This window comes from Gadus morhua, chromosome 7 (assembly GCF_902167405.1).
Source record: "Gadus morhua chromosome 7, gadMor3.0, whole genome shotgun sequence".
Taxonomy (NCBI): Eukaryota; Metazoa; Chordata; class Actinopteri; order Gadiformes; family Gadidae; genus Gadus; species Gadus morhua.
In genome coordinates, this window is record NC_044054.1 from 28,648,647 (window position 1) to 28,660,555 (window position 11,909).

An 11,909-nucleotide genomic window follows, 5' to 3' on the forward strand; every position below is an offset into this window, starting at 1 on the left:
GTTATAGCCCCAAACGCGTCTTTCCTTGGTATAGCGCCACCTAGTGGCCGGCGTGTCTGGATTTTGTTATCTGAGTAGCGGTGCCAGACCTGGATCTAGTCATGCAATTGGCGTGTCGGCACCATTTACGGTTTGGGCTGTGGGCCCACTTTTAGCGCGGGAAGTATAACTAGAACTGCAAGCAGTTATGCAGGGGTCCAAGAAGTGTGCATTTCGCCGGCACAACGCGACAAGAAATGTGCGTTTCGCCGGCACAAAGCGAAGCATGTGTTCAAAACGGTACCCTGAACCTGTGGATACAAAGGATTTGACTGTGGTAGGAGTAGCGAGAAGTCAGTGTAGCGTTTTCGCGGCGAAATTTTGTAGAAGATATACAATTTCCTCGTTTATTGCGCCCCCTAATGGCGAAATTTTCCGATTTTTTTATCGAACGACATTAACGTTAACACCAACATGTGTGTAAAATTTGGACTCGATCCGATGTCTAATTTTGGATTTCTTTGGATTTTTGATATTTCACGTCTAATTTAGCTAATAAACCAATATTCAAAACGATACCGTTTCGTCGTCAAAGGTCGCATCAAAAAAGTGTTTCATGCATTCTTTGCATGTGCGTCTGAAGATGTCGTGTGCAAAGTTTGGTGTTGATCGGGCGAGAAATGTGGAAGGAGTAGGGAAAAAATTTTTTTGCGGTTTTCGCGATTTTGCGAAAAACAATTATTGACGGAAATGGGCGTGGCCTATGCCAAAAGATCCAGCAGACTCCAGTGAATATGTGCGTACAAGTTTTTGACTGTGGGAGGTTCGGTGTGGGAGTTATAGCCCCAAACGCGTCTTTCCTTGGTATAGCGCCACCTAGTGGCCGGCGTGTCTGGATTTGGTTATCTGAGTAGCGGTGCCGGACCTGGTTCTAGTCATGTAATTGGCGCGTGTGCACCATTTACGGTTTGGGCTGTAGTCCCACAAGTACGGGGGGAAGTATAATAATAATAATAGGAAAAATCCTTACAAAAACAATAGGGATCCAACCTGTTGGCTTGGACCCCTAATAAAAATAATAAAAATCCTTACAAAAACAATAGGGATCCAACCTGTTGGCTTGGACCCCTAACTAGAACTGCAAGCAGTTATGCAGGGGTCCAAGAAGTGTGCATTTCGCCGGCACAACGCGACAAGAAATGTGCGTTTCGCCGGCACAACGCGAAGCATGTGTTGAAAACGCTACCCTGAACCTGTGGATACAATGGATTTGACTGTGGTAGGAGTAGCGAGAAGTCAGTGTAGCGTTTTCGCGGCGAAATTTTGCAGACGATATACAATTTCCTCGTTTATTGCGCCCCCTAATGGCGAATTTTTCCGATTTTTTTATCGAACGACGTTAAGGTTAACACCAACATGTGTGTAAAATTTGGACTCGATCCGATGTCTAATTTTGGATTTCTTTGGATTTTTGATATTCCACGTCTAATTTAGCTAATAAACCAATATTCAAAACGCTACCGTTTCGTCGTCAAAGGTCGCATCAAAAAAGTGTTTCGTGCATTCTTTGCATGTGCGTCTGAAGATGTCATGTGCAAAGTTTGGTGTCGATTGGTCAAGAAATGTGGGAGGAGTAGGGAAAAAACTGTTTTGCGGTTTTCGCGATTTTGCGAAAAAAAATTCTAGACGCAAATGGGCGTGGCCTAAGCTAAAAGATGCAGCAGACTCCAGTGCATCTGTGTGTACAAGTTTTTGGACTCTGGGAGGTTCGGTGTGGGAGTTATAGCCCAAAACGCGTATTCCTTGGTATAGCGCCACCTAGTGGCCGGCATGTCTGGATTTTGTCGTCTGCGTAGTGTTCACGGACCTGGATCTAGTGATGCAATTGGCGCGTGTGCACCATTTACGGTTTGGGCTGTGGTACCACTTCTAGATGGGAAGTATAATAAAAATCCTTACAAAAACAATAGGGATCCAACCTGTTGGCTTGGACCCCTAACTAGAACTGCAAGCAGTTATGCAGGGGTCCAAGAAGTGTGCATTTCGCCGGCACAACGCGACAAGAAATGTGCATTTCGCCGGCACAACGCGAAGCATGTGTTCAAAACGCTACCCTGAACCTGTGGATACAAAGGATTTGACTGTGATAGGAGTAGCGAGAAGTCAGTGTAGCGTTTTCGCGGCGAAATTTTGTAGAAGATATACAATTTCCTCGTTTATTGCGCCCCCTAATGGCGAAATTTTCCGAATTTTTTATCGAACGACATTAAGGCTAGCCCCGACATGTGTGTAAAATGTGGACTCGATCCGATGTCTAATTTTGTTTTTTTTTGGATTTTTGATTTTCCACGTCAAATTTAGCTAATAAACCAATATTCAAAACGCTACCGTTTCGTCGTCGAAAGTCGGATCAAAAAACTGTCTGAGGGTTTCTTTGCGTGTGCGTCTGAAGATGCCGTGTGCAAAGTTTGGTGTTGATTGGTCGAGAAATGTGGGAGGAGTAGCGAAAAAACAGTTTTGCGGTTTTCGCGATTTTGCGAAAAAAAATTCTAGACGCAAATGGGCGTGGCCTATGCCAAAAGATGCAGCAGACTCCAGTGAATCTGTGTGTACAAGGTTATGAATGTGGGAGGTTCGGTGTGGGAGTTATAGCCCCAAACGCGTATTCCTTGGTATAGCGCCACCTAGTGACCGGCGGGTCTGGATTTGGTTATCTGAGTAGCGGTGCCGGACCTGGATCTAGTCATGCAATTGGCGTGTCGGCACCATTTACGGTTTGGGCTGTGGTACAACTTCTAGGGGGAGGTAGTATAACTAGAACTGCAAGCAGTTATGCAGGGGTCCAAGAAGTGTGCATTTCGCCGGCACAACGCGACAAGAAATGTGCGTTTCGCCGGCACAACGCGAAGCATGTGTTCAAAACGCTACCCTGAACCTGTGGATACAAAGGATTTGACTGTGGTAGGAGTAGCGAGAAGTCAGTGTAGCGTTTTCGCGGCGAAATTTTGTAGAAGATATACAATTTCCTCGTTTATTGCGCCCCCTAAGGGCGAAATTTTCCGAAATTTTTATTGAACGACATTAAGGTTAGCACCAACATGTGTGTAAAATGTGGACTCGATCCGATGTCTAATTTTGGATTTCCTTGGATTTTTGATATTCCACGTCTAATTTAGCTAATATACCAATATTCAAAACGCTACCGTTTCGTCGTCAAAGGTCGCATCAAAAAAGTGTTTCATGCATTCTTTGCATGTGCGTCTGAAGATGTCGTGTGCAAAGTTTGGTGTTGATCGGGCGAGAAATGTGGAAGGAGTAGGGAAAAAACAGTTTTGCGGTTTTCGCGATTTTGCGAAAAAAAATTATAGACGGAAATGGGCGTGGCCTATGCCAAAAGATCCAGCAGACTCCAGTGAATATATGCGTACAAGTTTTTGACTGTGGGAGGTTCGGTGTGGGAGTTATAGACCCAAACGCGTCTTTCCTTGGTATAGCGCCACCTAGTGGCCGGCGTGTCTGGATTTGGTTATCTGAGTAGCGGTGCCGGACCTGGTTCTAGTCATGTAATTGGCGCGTGTGCACCATTTACGGTTTGGGCTGTAGTCCCACAAGTACGGGGGGAAGTATAATAATAATAATAATAGGAAAAATCCTTACAAAAACAATAGGGATCCAACCTGTTGGCTTGGACCCCTAATAAAAAGAAAAATCCTTACAAAAACAATAGGGATCCAACCTGTTGGCTTGGACCCCTAAAAATCCTTACAAAAACAATAGGGATCCAACCTGTTGGCTTGGACCCCTAACAAGAAGTGTGCATTTCGCCGGCACAACGCGACAAGAAATGTGCGTTTCGCCGGCACAACGCGAAGCAAGTATTCAAAACGCTACCGTGAACAACATATGGATATAAAGGTTTTGACTGTGGGAGCTTCGGTGTGGGAGTTATAGCCTAAAACGCGTTTTCAGAACATTGGCCAAATAGGAGATAGACAATGTCGTAGTTTTCTGGCGCCGCCCTGTGGCGAAATCTTCCAAAGACAATTTTCCTTTGCCAAATAACTCCCGCCCACATTAATAATTCTTGGCCATATTTTCTATATAGACTCGGGTTTGCCCCTTGATGGTTTCCCTTGAGTTTGAAGAACATTCCTTCAGCCAATTAGAAGATATACAATTTCCTCGTTTATTGCGCCCCCTAATGGCGAACCTTTCCGAAATTTTTATCGAACGACATTAAGGTTAGCACCAACATGTGTGTAAAATTTGGACTCGATCCGATGTCTAATTTTGGATTTCTTTGGATTTTTGATATTCCACGTCTAATTTAGCTAATATACCAATATTCAAAACGCTACCGTTTCGTCGTCAAAGGTCGCATCAAAAGAGTGTTTCGTGCATTCTTTGCGTGTGCGTCTGAAGATGTCGTGTGCAAAGTTTGGTGTTGATTGGTCGAGAAATGTGGGAGGAGTAGCGAAAAAACAGTTTTGCGGTTTTCGCGATTTTGCGAAAAAAAATTCTAGACGCAAATGGGCGTGGCCTATGCCAAAAGATGCAGCAGACTCCAGTGAATATGTGTGTACAAGGTTTTGAATGTGGGAGGTTCGGTGTGGGAGTTATAGCCCCAAACGCGTCTTTCCTTGGTATAGCGCCACCTAGTGGCCGGCGTGTCTGGATTTGGTAATCTGAGTAGCGGTGCCGGACCTGGATCTAGTCATGCAATTGGCGTGTCGGCACCATTTACGGTTTGGGCTGTGGGCCCACTTTTAGCGCGGGAAGTATAATAATAAAAATCCTTACAAAAACAATAGGGATCCAACCTGTTGGCTTGGACCCCTAATAAAAATCCTTACAAAAACAATAGGGATCCAACCTGTTGGCTTGGACCCCTAATAAAAATCCTTACAAAAACAATAGGGATCCAACCTGTTGGCTTGGACCCCTAATAATAATAATAACTAGAACTGCAAGCAGTTATGCAGGGGTCCAAGAAGTGTGCATTTCGCCGGCACAACGCGACAAGAAATGTGCGTTTCGCCGGCACAACGCGAAGCATGTGTTCAAAACGTTACCGTGAACAACATGTGGATATAAAGGTTTTGACTGTGGGAGCTTCGGTGTGGGAGTTATAGCCTAAAACGCGTTTTCAGAACATTCCATTGGCCAAATAGGAGATAGACCATGTCGTCGTTTTTTGGCGCCGCCCTGTTGGCGAAATTTTCCCAAGACAATTTTCCTTTGCCAAAAACTCCCGCCCACATTAATAATTCTTGGCCATATTTTCTATATAGATTCGGGTTTGCCCCTTGATGGTTTCCCTTGAGTTTGAAGAACATTCCTTTGGCCAATTAGAAGATATACAATTTCCTCGTTTATTGCGCCCCCTAATGGCGAAATATTCCGAATTCTTTATTGAACGCCAATAAGGGTAGCACCGACATGTGTCTAAAATTTGGACTTGATCCGATGTCTAATTTTGGTATTTTCTGAATTTTTGCGTATCGACGTAAAACGTAGCTAATAAACAAATATTCAAAACGCTACCGTTTCGTAGTCGAAGGTCGGATGAAAAAGTGTTTGAGTTTTTCTTTTCGTGTTCGTCTGACGATGTCGTGTGCAAAGTTTGGTGTCGATTGGTCAAGAAATGTGGGAGAAGTAGGGCAAAAACAGTTTTGCGGTTTTCGCGATTTTGCGAAAAAAAATTATAGACGCAAATGGGCGTGGCCTATGCCAAAAGATGCAGCAGACTCCAGTGAATATGTGCGTACAAGTTTTTGACTGTGGGAGGTTCGGTGTGGGAGTTATAGCCCCAAACGCGTATTCCTTGGTATAGCGCCACCTAGTGGCCGGCATGTCTGGATTTTGTCGTCTGCATAGTCTTCACGTACCTGGATCTAGTCATGTAATTGGCGTGTGTGCACCATTTACGGTATGGGCTGTAGTAGCACTTTTAGTGCTGGAATAATAACTAGAACTGCAAGCAGTTATGCAGGGGTCCAAGAAGTGTGCATTTCCCCGGCACAACGCGACAAGAAATGTGCATTTCGCCGGCACAACGCGAAGCATGTGTTCAAAACGCTACCCTGAACCTGTGGATAAAAAGGATTTGACTGTGGTAGGAGTAGCGAGAAGTCAGTGTGGCGTTTTTGCGGCGAAATTTTGTAGGAGATATACAATTTCCTCTTTTATTGCGCCCCCTAATGGCGAAACTTTCCGAAATCTTTTTCGAACGTCACTAAGGGTAACACCGACATGTGTGTAAAATTTGGACTTGATCCGATGTCTAATTTTGGTATTTTTCTGGATTTTTGATTTTCAACGTAAAACGTAACTAATAAACAAATATTCAAAATGCTACCGTTTCGTAATCGAAGGTCGGATCAAAAAGTGTTTGAGTATTTCTTTTTGTGTGCGTCTGAAGATGTCGTGTGCAAAGTTTGGTGTTGATTGGTCGAGAAATGTGGGAGGAGTAGGGAAAAAACAGTTTTGCGGTTTTCGCGATTTTGCGAAAAAAAATTCTAGACGCAAATGGGCGTGGCCTATGCCAAAAGATGCAGCAGACTCCAGTGAATATGTGCGTACAAGTTTTTGACTGTGGGAGGTTCGGTGTGGGAGTTATAGCCCCAAACGCGTATTCCTTGGTATAGCGCCACCTAGTGGCCGGCGTGTCTGGATTTTGTCGTCTGCGTAGTGTTCACGGACCTGGATCTAGTGATGCAATTGGCGCGTGTGCACCATTTACTGTTTGGGCTGTGGTACCACTTCTAGATGGGAAGTATAATAATAATAATCCTTACAAAAACAATAGGGATCCAACCTGTTGGCTTGGACCCCTAACTAGAACTGCAAGCAGTTATGCAGGGGTCCAAGAAGTGTGCATTTCGCCGGCACAACGCGACAAGAAATGTGCGTTTCGCCGGCACAGCGCGAAGCATGTGTTAAAAACGCTACCCTGAACCTGTGGATACAAAGGATTTGACTGTGGTAGGAATAGCGAGAAGTCAGTGTAGCGTTTTCGCGGCGAAATTTTGTAGAAGATATACAATTTCCTCGTTTATTGCGCCCCCTAATGGCGAAATATTCCGAAATTTTTATCGAACGTCATTAAGGTTAGCACCAACATGTGTGTAGAATTTGGACTCGATCCGAGGTCTAATTTTGGATTTTTTTGGATTTTTAATTTTCCACGTCTAATTTAGCTAATTAACAAATATTCAAAACTCTAACGTTTCGTCGTCGAAGGTTGGATCAAAAAACTGTCTACCATTTCTTTGCGTGTGCGTCTGAAGATGCCGTGTGCAAAGTTTGGTGTCAATTGGTCGAGAAATGTGGGAGGAGTAGCGAAAAAACAGTTTTGCGGTTTTCGCGATTTTGCGAAAAAAAATTCTAGACGCAAATGGGCGTGGCCTAGGCCAAAAGATGCAGCAGACTCCAGTGCATCTGTGTGTACAAGTTTTTGGACTCTGGGAGGTTCGGTGTGGGAGTTATAGCCCCAAACGCGTATTCCTTGGTATAGCGCCACCTAGGGACCGGCGTGTCTGGATTTTGTTATCTGCGTAGTGTTCACGGACCTGGATCTAGTCATGCAATTGGCGTGTGTGCACCATTTACGGTTTGGGCTGTAGTACCACTTCTAGGGGGGAAAAATAATAAAAAAAATCCTTACAAAAACAATAGGGATCCAACCTGTTGGCTTGGACCCCTAATAACTAGAACTGCAAGCAGTTATGCAGGGGTCCAAGAAGTGTGCATTTCGCCGGCACAACGCGACAAGAAATGTGCATTTTGCCGGCACAACGCGAAGCAAGTATTCAAAACGCTACCGTGAACAACATGTGGATATAAAGGTTTTGACTGTGGGAGCTTCGGTGTGGGAGTTATAGCCTAAAACGCGTTTTCAGAACATTCCCTTGGCCAACTAGGAGATAGACAATGTGGTGGTTTTTTGGCGCCGCCCTGTGGCGAAGTTTTCCAAAGACAATTTTCCTTTGCCAAATAACTCCCGCCCACATTAATAATTCTTGGTCATATTTTCTATATAGACTCGGGTTTGCCCCTTGACGGTTTCCCTTGAGTTTGAAGAACATTCCTTTGGCCAATTAGAAGATATACAATTTCCTCGTTTATTGCGCCCCCTAATGGCGTAATTATCCGAGATTTTTATCGTACGACATTAAGGTTGGCACCAACATGTGTGTACAATTTGGACTCGTTCCGATGTCTAATTTTGGATTTCTTTGGATTTTTGATTTTCCACGTCTAATTTAGCTCATAAACCAATATTCAAAACGCTTCCGTTTCGTCGTCGAAGGTCGGATCAAAAAACTGTCTCACGATTCCTTTGCGTGTGCGTCTGAAGATGTCGTGTGCAAAGTTTGGTGTCGATTGGTCAAGAAATGTGGGAGGAGTAGGGAAAAAACAGTTTTGCGGTTTTCGCGATTTTGCGAAAAAAAATTCTAGACGCAAATGGGCGTGGCCTATGTCAAAAGATGTAGCAGACTCCAGTGAATATGTGGGTACAAGTTTTTGACTGTGGGAGGTTCGGTGTGGGAGTTATAGCCCCAAACGCGTATTCCTTGGTATAGCGCCACCTAGTGGCCGGCATGTCTGGATTTTGTCGTCTGCCGTCACCTCACGGACCTGGATCTAGTCATGTAATTGGCTTGTGTGCACCATTTACGGTTTGGGCTGTAGTACCACTTCTAACGAAGGAAGTATAACAAGCAGTTATGCAGGGGTCCAAGAAGTGTGCATTTCGCCGGCACAACGCGACAAGAAATGTGCATTTCGCCGGCACAACGCGAAGCAAGTATTCAAAACGCTACCGTGAACAACATGTGGATATAAAGGTTTTGACTGTGGGAGCTTCGGTGTGGGAGTTATAGCCCAAAACGCGTTTTCAGAACATTCCATTGGCAAATTAAGAGACATACAATGTCGTAGTTTTTTGGCGCCGCCTTGTGGCGAAATTTTCCGAACACAATTTTCCTTTTCCAAATAACTCCCGCCCACATTAATAATTCTTGTCCATATTTTCTATATAGACTCGGGGTTGCCCCTTAATGGTTTCCCTCGAGTTTAAAGAATATTCCTTTGGCCAATTAGAAGATATACAATTTCCTCGTTTATTGCGCCCCCTAATGGCGAAATTTTCCGAAATTTTTATCGAACTACAATAAGGTTAGCACCAACATGTGTGTAAAATTTGGACTCGATCCGATGTCTCATTTTGGATTTCTTTGGATTTTTGATATTCCACGTCTAATTTAGCTAATAAACCAATATTCAAAACGCTACCGTTTCGTCGTCGAAGGTCGGATCAAAAAAGTGTTTCATGCATTCTTTGCGTGTGTGTCTGAAGATGTCGTGTGCAAAGTTTGGTGTCGATTGGTCAAGAAATGTGGGAGGAGTAGCGAAAATACAGTTTTGCGGTTTTCGCGATTTTGCGAAAAAAAATTATAGACGCAAATGGGCGTGGCCTATGCCAAAAGATGCAGCAGACTCCAGTGAATATGTGCGTACAAGTTTTTGACTGTGGGAGGTTCGGTGTGGGAGTTATAGCCCCAAACGCGTATTCCTTGGTATAGCGCCACCTAGTGACCGGCGTGTCTGGATTTTGTCGTCTGCGTAGTCCGAAGAGATCGGGATCTAGTCATGTAATTGGCGTGTGTGCACCTTTTACGGTTTGGGCTGTGGTACCACTTTTAGGGGGGTAAGTATAATAATAATAGGAAGAAAAATCCTTACAAAAACAATAGGGATCCAACCTGTTGGCTTGGACCCCTAACAAGCAGTTATGCAGGGGTCCAAGAAGTGTGCATTTCGCCGGCACAACGCAACAAGAAATGTGCATTTCGCCGGCAGAACGCGAAGCAAGTATTCAAAACGCTACCGTGAACAACATGTGGATATAAAGGTTTTGACTGTGGGAGGTTCGGTGTGGGAGTAATTGCCCAAAACGCGTTTTCAGAACATTCCATTGGCGATTAGGAGATGTATTATTTCGTCGTTTTTTTGCGCCCTCTTGTGGCGAAATTTTGCAAAGACAATTTTCCTTTTCCAAATAACTCCCGCCCACATTAATAATTCTTGACCATAATCTTTATATAGACTCGGGTTTGCCCCTTGATGGTTCCCTCATAGTTTGAAGAACATTCCTTTGGCCAATTAGAAGATATACAATTTCCTCGTTTATGGCGCCCCCTAATGGCGACATTTTCCGAAATTTTTATCGTACGACATTAAGGTTAGCACCAACATGTGTGTAAAATTTGGACTCGTTCCGATGTCTAATTTTGGATTTCTTTGGATTTTTGATTTTCCACGTCTAATTTAGCTAATAAACAAATATTCAAAACGCTACCGTTTCGTCGTCGAAGGTCGGATCAAAAAAGTAATGCAGCATTTCTTTTCGTGTAGGTCTGAAGATGCCGTGTGCAAAGTTTGGTGTCGATTGGTCAAGAAATGTGGGAGGAGTAGGGAAAATACAGTTTTGCGGTTTTCTCGATTTTGCGAAAAAAAATTATAGACGCAAATGGGCGTGGCCTATGCCAAAAGTTGCAGCAGACTCCAGTGAATATGTGTGTACAAGTTTTTGGACTGTGGGAGGTTCGGTGTGGGAGTTATAGCCCCAAACGCGTTTTCCCTTGGTATAGCGCCACCTAGTGGCCGGCGTGTCTGTATTTTTGTGGTCTGCGTAATGTTCACGGACCTGGATCTAGTCATGCAATTGGCGTGTCGGCACCATTTACGGTTTGGGCTGTGGGCCCACTTCTAGAGGGAAATAATAACTGCAAGCAGTTATGCAGGGGTCCAAGAAGTGTGCATTTCGCCGGCACAACGCGACAAGAAATGTGCGTTTCGCCGGCACAACGCGAAGCAAGTATTCAAAACGCTACCGTGAACAACATGTGGATGTAAAGGTTTTGACTGTGGGAGGTTCGGTGTGGGAGTTGTAGCCCAAAACGCGTTTTCAGAACATTGGCCAAATAGGAGATAGACAATGTCGTCGTTTTTTGGCGCCACTCTGTGGCGACATTTTCCAAAGACAATTTTCCTTTGCCAAATAACTCCCGCCCACATTAATAATTCTTGGCCATATTTTCTATATAGACTCGGGATTGCCCCTTGATGGTTTCCCTTGAGTTTGAAGAACATTCCTTTGGCCAATTAGAAGATATACAATTTCCTCGTTTATTGCGCCCCCTAATGGCGAAATATTCCAAATTCTTTATTGAACGCCATTAAGGGTAACACCAACATGTGTCTAAAATTTGGACTTGATCCGTTGTCTAATTTTGGTATTTTCTGAATTTTTGCGTATCGACGTAAAACGTAGCTAATAAACAAATATTCAAAACGCTACCGTTTCGTAGTCGAAGGTCGGATCAAAAAGTGTTTGAGTTTTTCTTTTCGTGTGCGTCTGAAGATGCCGTGTGCAAAGTTTGGTGTTGATTGGTCAAGAAATGTGGGAGGAGTAGGGAAAAAACAGTTTTGCGGTTTTCGCGATTTTGCGAAAAAAAATTCTAGACGCAAATGGGCGTGGCCTATGCCAAAAGATGCAGCAGACTCCAGTGAATATGTGGGTACAAGTTTTTGACTGTGGGAGGTTCGGTGTGGGAGTTATAGCCCCAAACGCGTATTCCTTGGTATAGCGCCACCTAGTGGCCGGCGTGTCTGGATTTTGTCGTCTGCGTAGTGTTCACGGACCTGGATCTAGTGATGCAATTGGCGCGTGTGCACCATTTACTGTTTGGGCTGTGGTACCACTTCTAGATGGGAAGTATAATAATAATAATCCTTACAAAAACAATAGGGATCCAACCTGTTGGCTTGGACCCCTAATAATAATAATAATAATAATCCTTACAAAAACAATAGGGATCCAACCTGTTGGCTTGGACCCCTAACTAGAACTGCAAGCAGTTATG